The sequence below is a fragment of the Arachis hypogaea genome, chromosome 10 (genome assembly GCF_003086295.3).
Source record: "Arachis hypogaea cultivar Tifrunner chromosome 10, arahy.Tifrunner.gnm2.J5K5, whole genome shotgun sequence".
Classification (NCBI taxonomy): domain Eukaryota; kingdom Viridiplantae; phylum Streptophyta; class Magnoliopsida; order Fabales; family Fabaceae; genus Arachis; species Arachis hypogaea.
Genome location: NC_092045.1, coordinates 36,112,341 through 36,130,206, shown reverse-complemented (window position 1 = coordinate 36,130,206; position 17,866 = coordinate 36,112,341). Strand labels below are relative to the sequence as shown.

The 17,866-nt window shown below is 43.6% G+C and overlaps 1 non-coding gene across 1 annotated transcript; it reads left to right on the top strand.

The window, feature by feature from the left end:
• The first annotated feature begins 425 nt into the window (after positions 1-425).
• Positions 426-533, top strand: LOC112718748 (small nucleolar RNA R71). Its single transcript, XR_003161074.1, has one exon. It is a non-coding gene; the product is annotated as a small nucleolar RNA R71 (small nucleolar RNA).
• The last annotated feature ends 17,333 nt before the right edge of the window (positions 534-17,866 follow it).

Sequence of the window (17,866 nt, the reverse complement as noted above, 5' to 3'; positions counted from 1 at the left end):
CTCCATGAAGGATTATAGGTGTTTCCATAGGGTTCTCCCATGTAATTCACGTCTTCTATTGATGGGTTCTCAGGATCATAAGCTTCTTCTTCTGATGAAGTGTCCTTAGTACTGCCTGGTGCAGCTTGCATTCCAGACAGACTTTGAGAAATCATATTGACTTGCTGAGTCAATATTTTGTTCTGAGCCAATATGTCATTTAGAGTATCAATCTCAAGAACTCTTTTCTTCTGATTCGTCCCATTGTTCACAGGATTCCTTTCAGAAGTGTACATGAATTGGTTATTTGCAACCATTTCATTGAGTTCTTGAGCTTCTGCAGGCGTCTTCTTCAGATGAAGAGATCCTCCAGCAGATCTATCCAATGACATCTTGGACAGTTCAGACAGACCATCATAGAAGATAACTATGATGCTCCATTTAGAAAGCATGTCAGAAGGACACTTTCTGATCAATTGTTTGTATCTTTCCCAAGCTTCATAGAGGGATTCACCTTTCTTCTGTCTGAAGGTTTGGACTTCCACTCTAAGCTTACTCAATTTTTGAGGTGGAAAGAACTTTGCCAAGAAGGCATTCACTAGCTTTTCCCAAGAGTTCAGGCTTTCTTTAGGTTGTGAGTCCAACCATATTCTAGCTCTGTCTCTTACAGCAAAAGGGAATAGTATAAGTCTGTAGACTTCAGGGTCAACCCCATTGGTCTTGATAGTGTCACAGATTTGCAAGAATTCAGCTTAAAACTGATGAGGATCTTCCAATAGAAGTCCATGGAACTTGCAATTCTGTTGCATTAGAGAAACTAATTGAGGCTTAAGCTCAAAGTTGTTTGCTCCAATGGCAGGGATAGAGATGCTTCTCCCATAGAAGTTGGGAGTAGGTGCAGTAAAGTCACTCAGCACCTTCCTTGCATTGTTTGCATTGTTGTTGTTTTCGGCTGCCATGTCTTCTTCTTGTTTGAAGATTTCTGTTAGGTCCTCTACAGAGAATTGTGCTTTAGCTTTTCTTAGCTTTCACTTCAAGGTTCTTTCAGGTTCAGGGTCAGCCTCAACAAGAATGCTTTTGTCTTTGCTCCTGCTCATATGAAAGAGAAAAGAACAAGAAAATATGGAATCCTCTATGTCACAGTATAGAGATTCCTTGAGGTGTCAGAGGAAAAGAAAAATAGAAGGAAGAGGTAGAAGAATTTGAACTTAGAAAGATAGAGTTCCAATTGTGCATTGAGGAGGAGTGTTAGTCCATAAATAGAAGGATCTGAGAAGAGGGGAAGAAATTTTTGAAAATTAAAAGAAATTTTGAAAAAATGGTAATTGATTTTTGAAAACTAAGATTGAGAAAGAAATAAATTGATTTTTAAAAAGATTTTGAAATTGGAAATCAAAGAGATATGATTGAAAACTATATTGAAAAAGATGTGATTAAAAAGATATGATTTAAAAGTTATGGTTTTAAAGAGATATGATTGAAAAGATATGATTGAAAAACAATTTAAAAAGATTTGATTTTTAAATTTAATGACTTGGCTAACAAGAAAAGATATGATTCAAATATTAAACCTTTCTCAATAGAAAAGGCAACATACTTGAAATGTTTGAATCAAATCAATAATTGTTAGCAAGTATTTTTGAAAATGAAGAGAAATTAATTTTGAAAAGATATGATTGAAAATATATGATTTGAAAAAGATTTGATTTTGAAAAATTATGAAAACTTGAAAAAAAATTTGCATTAAAAACAAAATCTTCCCTCTTGTGCCATCCTGGCGTTAAACGCCCAGAATGGTATCCATTCTGGCGTTTAACGCCCAAAATGCTACCCTTTTGGGCGTTAAACGCCCAACCAGGCACCCTGGCTGGCATTTAAATGCCAGTTTTCCTTCCTCACTGGGCATTTTGAACGCCCAGCTTTTTCTGTGTAATTCCTCTGCTGTATGTTCTGAATCTTCAATTCTCTGCATTATTGACTTGAAAAGACACAAATTAAAAATTTTTTTGTATTTTTAATAATCATGAATAATCAAAATAAAACTAAGATCAAATAAACAATGCATGCAAGACACCAAACTTAGAAGTTTGTATACTACTGACACTAACAAGTTGAGAATGCCTATGAGAAACAAAAAAACAGTCAAGACAAGAGAATTTAAAGATCAGAGCAATGAAATCATCAAGAACAACTTGAAGATCAATGAAGACACATGATTGAATTCAAAGAATGCATACAATTGACACCAAACTTTAAATGAGACACTAGACTCAAACATAAAATATTTTTTGATTTTTATGACTTTGTAAATTTTTTTGGATTTTTCGAAAATTATATGGAAAAGAAAATAAAGAGATTCAAAATTTGTAATAAGAATTCCAGGAATCATGCAATGTTAGTCTAAAGCTTCAGTCTAAAGAAATTAGACATGGCTAGCCAAGCTTCATCAGGACATTGCATTCAAGAGCTAAATTGATGAGAATCAATCAAGATGAATCGTCAGTTGTCCAAACTCAAGCAATCACTGGCAACGGCGCCAAAAACTTGGTGCACGAAATTCTGATCATCAATGGCGCCATCAACATGGTACGCTCAATTGCAATCTCAATTCTTTATCACAACTTCGCACAACTAACCAGCAAGTGCATTGGGTCGTCCAAGTAATAAACCATACGCGAGTAAGGGTCGATCCCACGGAGATTGTTGGTATGAAGCAAGCTATGGTCATCTTGTAAATCTCAGTCAGGCGGATTCAAATGGTTACGGAGGATTAATGATTAAAAGATGAATAAAACATAAAGATAGAGATACTTATGTAATTCATTGGTGAGAATTTCAGATAAGCGTATGGAGATGCTTTCTCCCTTCCGTCTCTCTACTTTCCTACTGTCTTCATCCAATCCTTCTTACTCCTTTCCATGGCAAACTGTATGTTGGCATCACCATTGTCAAAGGCTACAGTCCCGTCCTCTCAGTGAAAATGTTCAACGCGCTCTGTCATAGCACGGCTAATCATCTGTCGGTTCTCAATCAGGTTGGAATAGAATCCAATGATTCTTTTGCGTCTGTCACTAACGCCCAGCCTTCAGGAGTTTGAAGCTCGTCACAGTCATTCAATCCTTGAATCCTACTCAGAATACCACAGACAAGGTTTAGACCTTTCGGATTCTCTTGAATGCCGCCATCAATTCTAGCTTATACCACGAAGATTCTGATTAAGGAATCCAAGAGATAAACATTCAAGCCTTGTTTGCTTGTAGAACGGAAGTGGTTGTCAGGCACGCGTTCATAAGTGAGAATGATGATGACCGTCACATAATCATCACATTCATCATGTTCTTGGGTGTGAATGAATATCTTAGAACAAGAATGAGCTGAATTGAATAGAAGAACAATAGTAATTGCATTAACACTCGAGGTACAGCAGAGCTCCACACCTTAATCTATGGTGTGTAGAAACTCCACCGTTGAAAATACATAAGAACAAGGTCTAGGCATGGCCGAATGGCCAGCCTCCCATAATCTAAGAACTAGACGTCCAAAGATGATCCTCAGATCTAAAGTGATTAAAAGATTCAGGATGTCAAATACAATAGTAAAAGGTCCTATTTGTAGAGAACTAGTAGCTTATGGTTTACAAAGATGAGTAAATAACATAAAAATCCACTTCCGGGCCCACTTGGTGTGTACTTGGGCTGAGCATTGAAGCTTTCATGTGTAGAGACTTTTCTTGGAGTTAAACACCAGCTTTTGTGCCAGTTTGGACGTTTAACTCCCATTCTTGTGCTAGTTCCGGCGTTTTACGCCAGAATTCTTGAACTGACTTGGAACGCCTGTTTGGGCCATCAAATCTCGGGCAAAGTATGGACTATTAAACATTTCTGGAAAGCCCAGAAAGTCTACTTTCCAACGCAATTAAGAACGCGCCAATTGGGCTTCTGTAGCTCTAGAAAATCCACTTCGAGTGCAGGGAGGTCAGAATCCAACAGCATCTGCAGTCCTTTTCAGCCTCTGAATCAGATTTTTGCTCAGGTCCCTCAATTTCAGCCAGAAAATACCTGATATCATAGAAAAACACACAAACTCATAGTAAAGTCCAGAAAAGTGAATTTTAACTAAAAACTAATAAAAATTTAATAAAACTAACTGAAACATACTAAAAACATACTAAAAACAGTGCCAAAAAGCGTATAAATTATCCGCTCATGAAGCATGCAAGACATGGCTGAAGGAGAAGATGCCAGATCACAAAAAGAAGCAACAAAGGGTGCAGACACTATAGAGGATGCTGTTCCTATTCCATTTCCACAACTTGCAAGGAGGCCCAGGAAGCAGTTGGAACCTGATCCCAAAATGGTAGAAATCTTAAAAAAGGTTGAGGTAACTGTTCCCCTTTTTGATGTCATTCAACAGGTACCTAAATACGCAAAGTTTCTAAAGGATTTATGCATACATAAAGATAAAATTAATGAATTAGAAACTATTCCATTAGGTAGTTCTATATCTGCTTTAATGGGAAATATACCTGAAAAATGTAGTGACCCAGGCCCGTGCATGGTTAACTGTATAATTGGAGGCGTGATATTTTCTGACTGCATGTGTGATTTAGGAGCATGTGTTAGTATAATGCCTTTATCTGTATATGATGTTTTGAGGCTCCCTCCCTTAGAAAGGTCAGCAGCTCGTTTTGTGTTAGCAGATAAAAGTATTATTATAATGGCTGGAGTTGCTGAAGATATATTACTGGGTATCAAAGGTCTCACTTTTCCCATTGATTTTTACATCCTGGAGATACCCTAAAATGACTCAGAGAAGCCATCATCAATCCTACTCGGAAGACCTTCCTTGAAGACCTCGAAGTTCAAATTAGATGCTTTTGCAGGCACATACTCTTTTGAAATAGACGGCCGAGTAGTAAGCTTCAACCTGAATGGAGTTATGAAGCACCCTTCAGAAGACCGTTCTATCTTACAGTGTGACATCATAGATGAAACCGTAACTGAAGTTCACCAGGAAGAGTTTGAAGATAAGTACATAGGACAAGGTCCAAGTGTGGAAAATTTCGAGGACAATGCAGGTACTCTACCACTGCCACCAATTCCAGATAATCCAGAGCCAGACCATGAACAGAAGTTAGAATTGAAACCCCTCCCTCCACACCTTAAATATGCTTACCTCGAGGACAAGCAGAAGTTTCCAGTTATCATTGCACGAGACCTCACTTCTCAGCAAGAAGAGCAGTTACTTAGTGTGCTGAGAAAGCACAAGAAAGCAATTGGGTGGAGTTTAGCAGACATATTAGGCATCGACCCTCAAGTTTGTGAGCATAGGATATTTTTAGAAGAAGGAGCAAGACCTGTTCATCAACCCCAAAGAAGACTGAACCCCACTACTTTAGAGGTTGTCAAGAAGGAAGTGACCAGACTATTAGAGGCAGGTATTATCTACCCCATCTCAAACAGTGAATGGGTGAGCCCAGTACAAGTGGTGCCCAAGAAGTCTGGAGTCACTACAGTGAAAAATGAGCATAGAGAGCTCATAGCAACCAGAGTACAGAACGCCTGGAGGGTCTGCATTGATTACCGGCGTCTCAACCAAGCTACTCGTAAGGATCACTACCCTCTTCCATTCATTGATCAAATGCTGGATCGCCTGTCAGGTAAATCACATTATTGCTTTTTAGATGGTTACACAGGCTATTTCCAGATTCATATAGCTCCTGAGGATCAGGAAAAGACTACCTTTACCTGTTCTTTTGGGACTTATGCTTACAAGAGAATGCCATTTGGCTTGTGTAATGCACCAGCTACTTTCCAAAGGTGCATGATGAGTCTTTTTTCTGATCTTATTGAGGATTGTATGGAGGTTTTTATGGATGATTTTATCATTTATGGTGATTCTTTTAACCTTTGCTTGGTTAGTTTATCTAGAGTATTAGATAGATGTGTCAGTACAAACCTTGTATTGAATTTTGAAAAATGTCATTTTATGGTAAGACAAGGAATTGTATTGGGATATGTTGTGTCTAATACGGTATTTCTGTAGATCCAGCAAAGGTAGATGTTATTTCTAGTTTGCCTTACCCCTCCTCTGTGAGCGAAGTCCGTTCGTTCCTTGGACATGCAGGTTTTTACCGAAGATTCATTAAGGACTTTAGTAAGGTAGAACTTCCCCTATCCAGACTACTGCAGAAGGATATTGAATTCGAGTTCAGTGAGGATTGCAAACAAGCGTTTGATAAGCTGAAAACCACCCTGACTCAAGCTCCAATTGTGAGAAGACCGAACTGGAGCCAGCCATTCAAAATCATGTGTGATGCTTCCAACCATGTAGTAGGAGCAGCGCTGGCTCAACGTGAAGGTAAGGACCCTTTTGTTATTGCTTATGCGTCTAAAACTTTAGACGCTGCTCAATCCAATTACACTACTACTGAGAAAGAGCTTCTTGCTATTGTTTTTGCTCTGGATAAATTCTGTGCCTATTTACTTGGTACTAAGGTAGTAGTGTATTCAGACCACGCAGCTCTAAAGTATTTATTAGCTAAAAAGGAATCCAAACCAAGGCTTATACGTTGGATACTGCTACTACAAGAATTTGATTTAGAAATAAAGGATAGGAGTGGTAACCAAAATCTAGTGGCAGACCACTTGAGTCGCCATGAGCACATTAAGGATGACTGCACTCCTATAGCTGATAATTTTCCATTTGATAACCTACAAGCAGTATCTGAGGTAATCCTTTGGTATGCACCTATAGCTAATTATCTAGTTAGCCGCACGTTTCCTCCACACTTTACTAAGCACCAAAGAGACAAGCTGAAAAGCGAGTCTAAATATTATACATGGGATGACCCATATTTATGGAGATGTGGCGCTGACCAAGTAATTAGAAGGTGTGTGCCTCAATCAGAACTCCAGTCCATTTTAAAGGCCTGTCACTCATCTGAGAGTGGAGGACATTTTGGCCCTCAAAGAACAGCTAGAAAAATCTTAGATTGTGGATTCTGGTGGCCCACCCTTTTTAAAGATGTTGCTAAATTTTGTAAATCTTGTCCCCCATGCCAAGGGTTTGGTAATATATCCTAGAGGGATTGAATGCCTCAACAAACTATGCTTTTCCGTGAAATTTTTGATATTTGGGGCATTGACTTCATGGGTCCATTTCCAAATTCTAATGGCCACCTCTATATATTATTAGCTGTAGACTATGTTTCTAAATGGGTGGAAGCAATTCCTACCCGTACTGATGATACTAACACTGTTGTTTCCTTTGTTAGAAACCGCATTATTTGTCGCTTTGGATCACCACGAGCAATCGTGAGCGATTGATAAACCACTATTTTATGGTTTATATTGTGTTTAATTGTGTGGTTTTATCATGATCCTTACCCACTTATTCATTAAATTAGCATGCATTTAGATTTCCTTCCTGAATTTATTACATGGTTGAAAACTACTTCTTATAGACTTTAATTATGTATTTATAATTCTCCTTTATTCCATTCGATGCCGTGATCTGTGTGTTGAGTGTTTCAGGCTTTACAGGGCATGAATGAATGGGAGATCGGAAAATAAGCTGGCAAAAATGGAAGGAACACAAGAATTTGAGGAGATAACCAGCGAGAAGTGACGCGGTCGCATGGCTCACGCGACCGTGCGAAGGGGAGCAAATCACTTTCGACGTAAAAGGGTGCACAATGAAATATTGTGCGAGAGTGGTGCTGGATTGGTGCTAGAAGCACAATCCTTATCTCGCGACCGCGTCGCCCACGCGGCCGCGTCCTCCATTTTCTGAAGCACACTCACGCGATCGCGTGACACACGTGATCGCGTCACCCTATTTTGGCAAGTAAATTAATTTGAACAGAGAGTTGTGCTGGCGCGAGGCTGCACTCGCGCCAAAAGCATAACATGGGTCACGCGACCACGTGACCGACGCGTTCGCGTGACCATACTTAAAGCACATCCATGCGAATGCGCGCCCCACGCGGCCGCGTCGCATGTGCCGCACAGCTCAACCTAAAATTGCCACATATCTTATCTTTCTCTCCTCCAACTCCTAATTTTTCTTTTCCCTCCTTATTTCTTCTTTTTCCCTTCTTCCTTCTATCTCACCTATCCCTTTCTCTCTCCCACCTCCATTACCAATGTTCTATTTTCTTCCCCCTTCTTTTCTTTTTTTTTTATCATAATTGTTATTTTATATGTTATTTTCTTTTTCTTTTCTTCTTCTTTTCATTATTCTTATTTTCTTTTTTTTCTTCTTCTTATTTTCCTTTTTACATGGTGTTAGAAATTTATTTGAGTCATTATTCCTCATTATATGCTTGTGGATTGTTACAAATTGTTTGACAATTATTATTATTATTTTTAAGGGATTGCTTGCATGTTCACCTTCATACTTTCTATATCTTATTTACCATGCATGCCATGTGTTTGTGAAAAAGCCTATATAGCATTATGCACTTTTCTACATTACTTTACTCTACCATTCAATGCTTGCTTTTCACAAATTCTCTTTACTATTGTTTTAATTGAATTTAATTGTCAATACAACCATTTTGGCTTGTTACAACTGATGCTTGGTCTATGCTACTCATGCCCTTTTCCGGCATGCTAATAAACACCTTGCATCCACTTATGTTTCGATGCACTCACTATTTTTCATTGATGGCTTTTCATATGTACTCGAGAGCATGTGCTAATGTCAGTTACATCTTAATGTGCATCTATCACCACTCTTCCGTTCTCTTCCTTGCTATATATCTATTTGAACTTAATTTACTTTCCCCTCCCTTTTTCAGGATGGCCACCAAGAAAGGAAAGGAGAAAGCAACTCCTAAACCCCCAGCAAGAAGAGGAACTAAAAGAGCATTAGTGGCAGAGCCCCCTTCAACTGCAGTCAAGCCCTCAACAAAGAGAGTTAAGAGAATAATAAAGGTTGATGAAAAGGAGAAAGCCTTTCCAGCGAAGGACACTGCGCGATTTCCCAATCGCTACTGTGAGCAGATGTTCCATATCCTGGCCAAAAGGAACTATAACAATGAATACCTTCTTATCCTCCCGTCCAATATTACTACCTTTGTTGAGCCGCAAATTGAACGAAGACAATGAGGTTTCCTACGGAGACAGCCGAGACAGGTCAATCTTTCTTGGGTAGTTGAGTTCTACTCTAACCTCTACATGCCAACCCTGCAGTCTGTTTATGTCTGGCAGAAGCAAGTCCCCATTACAGAAGAGGCCATCCAGCAAGCTCTAAGTCTTCCCCCTATTCCAGAAAGAATGGACGCCTTCCAAGAAGCCGCACTTAAGCGCCAGAGGTACCAATTTGACTGGGACTCCGTTCTCGGAGTTATCGGATTACCTGGCATCCGTTGGATCTACGGATACCACCGTACCCGCCTAAGGGAATCTTGGCTTCAGCACTTACTTTGGAGGCTCGCGTATGGGTACAGATTATGTCCATTACGTCTTCCGAACACTCACGAGTCCTCCTTCACTGCGGACATGGCCGTTCTACTATGGTGCATCCTTACAGACCAACCTCTGAATCTCTCAAGCCATATCCAGAATGCTGTGGGAGACGTACAAATTGCGGGTAATTTACCTTTTCCCACCTTGGTCTCAGATCTTATCTCAGCAGCCGGAGTCTCCTACAGAGCTGGGGACACCAAAGCCGTGTGTTCATACCCTGACCGGGGTCCTCCAACTCGGCAAATCCGCAAGAGGTCCGACCTTGTCCTAAAACTCACACCTAAAGGTCGGACCTCGAACAAAGAGCAAGGAAGGCCCATCAAAAGGAACGCAGCCCAAACCTAAAGGCCGAAAAGGCCTGGGAAAGGCGGTTCCACAAAGATAGAGATAAAACTCCCAAAGATAAGATAAGATAAGAATATCTTATCCAGGGAAGATCACTGCCAAAACTACTATAAATACACTGGAGCACCCAGGTATGGCATTCATTCAAAAATCTACACATATCTGCTTGGACCCATGCTAACTTAAGCATCGGAGTGTCATTGCAGGTACAACCACCAACCATTCTGCATATCTAGCTCGGGACACCGAATCTCCACCTCGGGCCTCTCAGGGCGACTGAGCTACACGTTTCAGGAAAATCCTCGGAACATTGGCGCCGTTGCCGGGGACCTGGAAGTCATCCCTCTACCATGGCGGACAACCCTCTCAACGATGAGCACGCTGCATCTGAACAAGAGGACGAAATTGACACCGGAGAATGACCGGACAGCCCTCTATCACCACGTACTCCAGGAGGAAACAAACAGAATCGCCCAAAAACATCACCCCCAAACAAAGATCCACAAAATTCCGAAAGAGAGAAGAGCTCGGAAATTCTAGAAGCAGTCCGGGCACAACAAGACCGACTAAAACAACTCGAAGAGGACATAAAGAAGCAGAAAGAAACTGAACAAGATCTGAAAAGGGAGACTCGAAAGCGCAAAGAATTAGAAGAAAAACTGCAGAAAATAGAGGCCAACCTGAAAGACCGGACGGAACGCGGCGCCACCACCGAAGGCAACCATGATCCCTTCACGCAAGAGATCATGAAGGAGAAGGTACAGCGAAACTTCAAACCACCCGATATGGACCTCTACGACGGCACCACCGATCCAAGTCATCACCTCAGCAACTTCAGAAGCAGAATGTACCTAGTCGACGCCTCCGACGCGACTCGGTGCAAAGCCTTCCCCACCACTCTCACCAAGTCAGCCATGAAGTGGTTCGACCACCTGCCACCGAGATCAATCACCAGCTTCGAAGACCTAACCAAAAAATTCCTAACAAGATTCTCTATTCAAAAGGACAAGACAAAACATGCCCCCAGTCTACTCGGGATCAAACAAGGTGACCAAGAAACTCTCCGAAAATACATGGAGCGATTCAACAAAGCCTGCCTGGACATACAACACTTGCCCACTGAAGCGGCCATCATGGGACTAACAAACGGCCTAAAAGAGGGACCGTTTAGCCAATCCCTATCTAAACGATACCCGACCTCCCTATACGAGGTGCAGGAGCGAGCAGAAAAGTATATCAACATGGAGGAAACCTCCTAGCTAAGAGACTCTTCTAGGAAGGAATCAACCTACCCACTCCGAGATCGGGATCGGGAACAGAAAAAGAAAGAAGAACTCAACTCGGACAAGCCACGGAAGTACCACAGCTACACCCCCCTCCGAGTCTCCCTAGTAGACGTCTACAGAGAAGTATGCCACACCGAAAAGATCCCACCGCCCCGACCGCTAAAACACAAGAAAGCAGGGAGAGATCGGTCCGAATACTGTGAATATCACAAGCTCTACGGTCATTCTACTAATGACTGCTACGACCTAAAAAATGTCATAGAAAAGCTAGCCAGAGAAGGAAAACTCGACAGATACATAGCAGAGAAAGGAGAAGAGACCAGGAAGAGAAGGCGGGGGGATAACGAAGATCGGGCCGAACAAACCCCACGAACCCCTGAAAGACATGTTCACATGATAAACGGAGGTTTTGCAGGCGGAGGAACATCCAAATCCTCACGAAAAAGACACCTCAAAGAAGTCTATCACGTCCGAGAAGACAGTCCCCTGCCCGAATTACCTACTATTTCATTCACCCGAGAAGATGCTCAAGGGATAACTCCCGGACACGACGATCCAATGGTAATCACCATTATCCTAGCAAACGCCAACTTACATCGAACCCTGGTTGACCAGGGAAGCTCAGCAGATATCCTGTTCAAAACGGCCTTCGACAAGCTCGGACTTGAAGAAAAAGAACTAAAGGCCTACCCCACCGACCTATTTGGACTAAAGGGATACTCCGATCCATCCCTTAGGATACATCTCGCTACACACTACCTTTGGAAGAGGCGAGCAATCTAAAACGTTAAGCATCGACTACATTATAGTCGACGTCACTTCAGCATACAATGCCCTCATTGGGCGACCAACCCTAAACAGACTGGCAGCTATAGTCTCGACCCCACACCTCTGTATGAAGTTCCCTACCACAAAGGGAATCGCTACTCTAAAAGGCGACCAAAAACTAGCACGGCGATGCTACAACAAAAGCCTGAGCCTAAAAGGGAAAGAGGTCAACACAATAGAACTCGGACGAGTTCAATCCCGAGAAGATCTCCGGCCACAGCCGGAGGGAGAAACCGAAAAAGTCCAGATTGGGAACACACCTGAAAAAACAACAAGCATAGGAACAAACCTCGAAACGGGCCTAAAAGAGGAACTCATAACCCTCTTAAGGGAGAATTCCGACCTCTTCGCCTGGAAAGCCTCCGACATGCCAGGCATAAGCCCCGACCTGATGTGCCATAAGCTATCGGTTTACCCGGGATCCCGGCCTGTCCAGCAAAGACGCCGGAAGCTCGGACCCGAGCGCATGCAAGCAATAGAAGAACAAGTGCAAGCACTACTAGATGCAGGGTTCATTAGGGAAGTAAAATACCCCCTATGGCTCGCAAACGTGGTCCTAGTGAAAAAGCCCAACGGAAAATGGAGGATGTGCGTCGATTACACAGACCTCAACAAAGCTTGCCCCAAAGACCCATATCCATTACCAAACATCGACGCATTAGTAGACGCAGCCTCAGGCTATAGATATCTCTCCTTCATGGACGCATACTCAGGGTACAACCAAATCCCAATGTACGGACCCGACCAAGAAAAGACCTCGTTCATAACCCCAAGGGCAAACTACTGCTACGTCGTAATGCCCTTCGGGCTAAAGAACGCAGGAGCAACCTACTAGAGGCTAATGAACAAAGTGTTCTCAGAGCACATCGGAATACAGCTGGAGGTGTACGTCGACGACATGCTGGTAAAGACACAAGAAGACAGAAACTTGCTGACCGACCTCACCAGTGTTTTCGGCACCATCAGAAAACACAACATGAGACTTAACCCGACAAAGTGCACCTTCGCCGCAGAAGCCGGAAAGTTCTTAGGCTTCATGCTGACTCAAAGGGGCATCGAAGCAAACCCGGACAAATGCCAAGCGATACTCAATATGAAGAGCCCGACGTGTGTCAAAGAAGTACAACAACTGAATGGAAGGCTAGCCGCCCTATCAAGATTCTTGGCGGGATCAGCGATAAGGTCACTACCTCTCTACTCACTCCTAAAGAAAGGGAAACCCTTCTCATGGACCCCGGAGTGCGAAAAGGCCTTTCAAGACTTCAAGGAATTCCTCGGGCAGCCACCAATCCTAACCCGACCTCTAAAGGGAGAAGAACTCGTACTATACCTCTCGGTTGGAAATCGAGCAATCGCTTCAGCGTTAATACGAGAAAATGACCAAGGACAACACCCCATATACTTTGTAAGCAAGGCACTACAAGGGGCCGAATTAAACTATCAGAAGATAGAAAAATTCGCCTACGCCCTAGTGTTCACAGCCCGGAGGCTCCGTCCCTACTTTCAAGCCCACACCATCAAAGTCCGGACAAACCAACCAATGAAACACATCCTCCAAAAAACAGACCTGGCAGGACGAATACTGCAATGGGCGGTGGAACTGTCCGAGTTCGACCTCCACTACGAAACCCGGACTGCCATAAAATCCCAGTATCTAGCCGACTTCATCGCAGAATACACTGAGACCCCTGGAATCCCACTCTCATGGAACCTGTATGTCGACGGGTCCTCAAACAAAACAGGAAGCGGAGCCGGGGTTATACTCGAAAGCGACCAAGGAACGCGGATAGAACTATCCCTAAAATTCGAGTTCCAGGCTTCGAACAACCAAGCCGAATACGAGGCCCTACTAGCAGGTCTAAAGCTAGCCGGAGAGGTCGGAGCCCAAAAAATCACAATCTTCAGCGACTCTCAGGTCGTCACATCACAAGTAAATGGAAGCTACCAAGCCAAAGACCCCACTATGAAAAAATACCTGGACCAAACACAGGCACAGCTACGCCACTTTTCAGAAATACAGATTCAGCACATACCTCGGGAACAAAACGCCCGGGCAGACGCCCTCTCAAAGCTTGCCAGCACCAAGCCCGGAGGCAACAACAGAAGTCTCCTCCAGGAAACCTTACAATCTCCCTCCGTGCTAAGAGAGGAAGAAGCGCTAAACATATCCAACCAACAGCAAGGATGGATGACCCCCATACTCAACTTCCTGAAATCGGGAACTCTCCCCGCCGAAAGGAAGGAAGCTAGAAGACTCACGAAAGACGCCCAGAATTATACACTAATTCACGACATATTATACAGAAGAGGATTCTCAAACCCCCTCCTTAGGTGTGTCCCGACCTCAGAAACAAAGAGCGTCCTCGAAGAAGTCCACGGAGGCATGTGTGGGAACCACCTCGGAGCTCGAGCATTATCCAAGAAAGTAGTCCGAGCCGGATTCTACTGGCCGACCTTGCAAAAAGACGCAACGGAATTTGTGAAAATATGCCCCCCTGCCAAAAACACGCCAATTTTCACAAGGCACCACCTGAAGACCTTATCAGCGTCACCGCACCATGGCCCTTCGCAAAATGGGGACTTGACCTACTCGGCCCGTTCCCCCAAGGACCGGGGCAAGTCAAATACCTCATAGTAGGGGTCGACTACTTCATAAAGTGGATCGAAGCTGAACCCTTAGCCACCATCACGGCTCAGAAAAGCCGCAAATTCCTATACAAAAACATCGTCACAAGGTTCGGAGTCCCCTACTCCATCACCACAGACAATGGAACACAGTTCACAGACACAAGTTTTCAGAACTTGGTGGCCGAACTAAAAATCAAACAGCAATTCACCTCAGTCGAGCACCCACAAGCCAATGGACAAGCAGAGGCCGCAAATAAAGTCATCTTGGCCGGGTTAAAACGAAGACTCCAAGAGTCCAAAGGGGCATGGGCCGAGGAGCTCCCCCAGGTGCTATGGGCATATCGGACAACTCCACACTCTACAACGGGAGAATCGCCATTCCGACTAGCTTACGGGATGGAGGCAATGATTCCTATCGAAATAGATGAAGGGTCACCCAGAGTCATCTTCTACAACGAAGAAGGTAACCCACAGGCACAAAGGGAAGAACTCGACCTCCTCCCCGAGGTCCGAGAAAGAGCTCGGATCCGAGAAGAAGCCTTAAAACGACGAACGGCCCTCAGATACAATCAGAAAGTAATAAAGCGAAGCTTCTCAATTCACGACCTGATTCTAATCCGAAATGACATCGGAACACAAAAGTCGGGAGAAGGAAAGCTAGCTGCAAATTGGAAAGGACCCTACAAGGTAACAGAAGTCTTAGGAACAGGCTATTACAAAGTATCCGACCTAGAAGGCAATGAGTTGCCCAGGGCCTGGCACGCCTGTAATCTAAGACGATACTACAGCTAGAAAAATATAACCCGAGGTGTACTCTTTTTCCCTACAAGGGTTTTTTAATGAGACACCCGGTCAAGAAAGGCACCCGACCTAGCCAAGGGTAAACACTCTGTAAATATTCTTTCTTTTTTAATACTAATCAAATTTTTCTCTTTTCTTTCTCCTTCTTCTTCCTCATGATGAAACAAATCCTGAAAAGTACCCCGCCAAGGCGCATTAATTTATGCTCGGCAAAACGCAAAAAATCATTGCCAAGAGACCACACAAGGTTGGCAAAGATAAAGCGACGAGGTTCAAATTAATGTGAGAAGTTATAAAACAACTCTGAAAAGGCTCAAAAAGCCAAATAAAAGAGGTTACAAAAATAACTTAAAAGGCCGACCAACAACAAGGTCGGACCCAACAAAGGGAAGTACTCGACCGCCCCCCCCCCCCCCCCGAGGTCCGAGAAAAAGCCCGGATCCGAGAAAGAAGCCTTAAAACGGCGAAAACAAAGATTTCGAAAACGCTTACTAAAAGGTTGCTATACAAAAACAACTAAAAAGTACAAGCGAAAAAACGAAATCAGAGGGAAGGGTAAAACAAAGTTTCAAAAAAGCGCTAGCTAAAAGGTTGTTATCCAAAAACAACTAAAAAGCATAAAGCGGAACTAAAAGTCAAAACGCGAACAAACACCGGAAGCTAAAAAAGTTACTACAAGTAGCTAATAGCAAAAAGGTGTTCAAAGCATTAACAGAAACCATCCAAAAAAGAGCCCACAGGCCGGGCAAAAAACCAAAGATAAAAGGATTACAGGGAATCAAGATCCTTTCCAGACTCCACATCGGCAGAAGGCTGCGGAGGAAGAACCATAGAAATCGGGACAGCCTTGACGGCACCGTCATCTCGGTTTAAAACCTCCACACCAGATCCCTCCCCGGCCAAAGGTAAAGTCGGGTTCGCAACCGGAACTTTGGGGTCAGACACCGGAACCTCATCCTCGTTGGGAGCAGGAACAATCTTTCCCTCCACAACAACATTATCCGTACTGAATAAACTCAGATCCAGGTCAGGAGCAAGAACCCGGACTTGAGCCTTCAAATTTTCAAACATAGCATCCATACCCTTAGCCACATGTCCTTCTAGCTCGTAAAAATCATCCTGAGCGGATTGCAACCTCTCCTTTGTCTCCACAAGCTCAGCATATGTCCAAGTATAACTCTCCCTCGCCGCCTTCGCCATCTCCTCGGACGAACTCGCCGCCGCCACAGCCGCGGTAGCTTTAGCTTTCTCCTTCTCCAAAGACGCCTCCAGCTCAGCAATCCTAGCAGCCTTCAGTTCGCTAATCCTCTCAAACTCAGATTGAGCCTTCTCAAGTCGGGAACTGGTCGCACCAATGGGGGATTTCTTGAACTCTCGGGCAATAGCGGCATGAAGACTAGCCATCCGAACACAGCTCCGCGCCATATACTGAAAATGGTGCTCCATAGACACATCATCAGTAGAAATAAAAGTCTGAGGGAGAATATGCTGTTCAACCCAACCAAGAGCATCAAAATCCTTATCATTAAAACCCGCAAACTCTTGAGAGGTCTTCTGCTTCTTGGGAGGAGGACCCGAGGACGAAGGAGGAGAAGAGTTACCGGGTCCAGAGGTTGGAGGATCCTGATTTATAGGTCGAAACTGGGGAGTCGGAATAGTCTTCGACCGAGTAGTGACACCCACAGTAGTCTTCTTCGGAGAAGATCGGGCAGAAGCCTCCCCAGCCCCGATATTTCGAGCAGCCACGGACTTCTTCGTCCGACGAAGGTACTTCATGGAATCCGCCTGAGAAGACATCTCTGCAAAAATAAAAGAAAAGGATCACCAAAACAGAAATTCCACCAAAACAAAACAAGCAAAGCCAAAATACCAAAAGGATAATCTCGGAGGGTCGGGAACTACCTAACTCGGAACGGAGAAGGCTTGGATCCCCCAACATTTTCTTCGTGTCCAAGTGAGGTGCCCCCCCACAAAAGCCTGCTCCACCTCATCTAGACTCTCAAGGGTATACTTAGTAGACACTACTTTCTCCTGCCAACAAAGAGGAAAAGAAGGCTCCCCACTCTCATCTAAAAAGAAGGGTCGGACATCTCCAGTAGCCCGGACCTTGAAATAAAAGTTCTTAAAATCATGAAAGGACTCATCATACAGGGTGCAAAACTTCCTTCCCTGGTTAGCCCTAAAGGAAACCCAAGATACCTTCCCTCCACCTGACCCTGGCTTCGTCAACACAAACAAGTAGGAAAAAAGAGAAATAGAGGGAGCAACGCCCAAGAACTGACACAAAAGTTGAAACAGCTTTAAAAACGCCCAAGAATTGGGATGGAGCTGCGTAGGAGCAAGATTACAAGACCATAACACCTCGGACTCCAGATCGGTAAAAGGAAGTCGGACGCCCAGCTTAGAGAAAAAACAATCATAAGCATAAAAGAAAAGCTTCTCGGAACTATCTAGGGGCGGGAAGCACACTCTCTCCTCGGAATCCGGGGCCACTAGTTCGTAATCCCTCTCAGACTCCCTATTTTC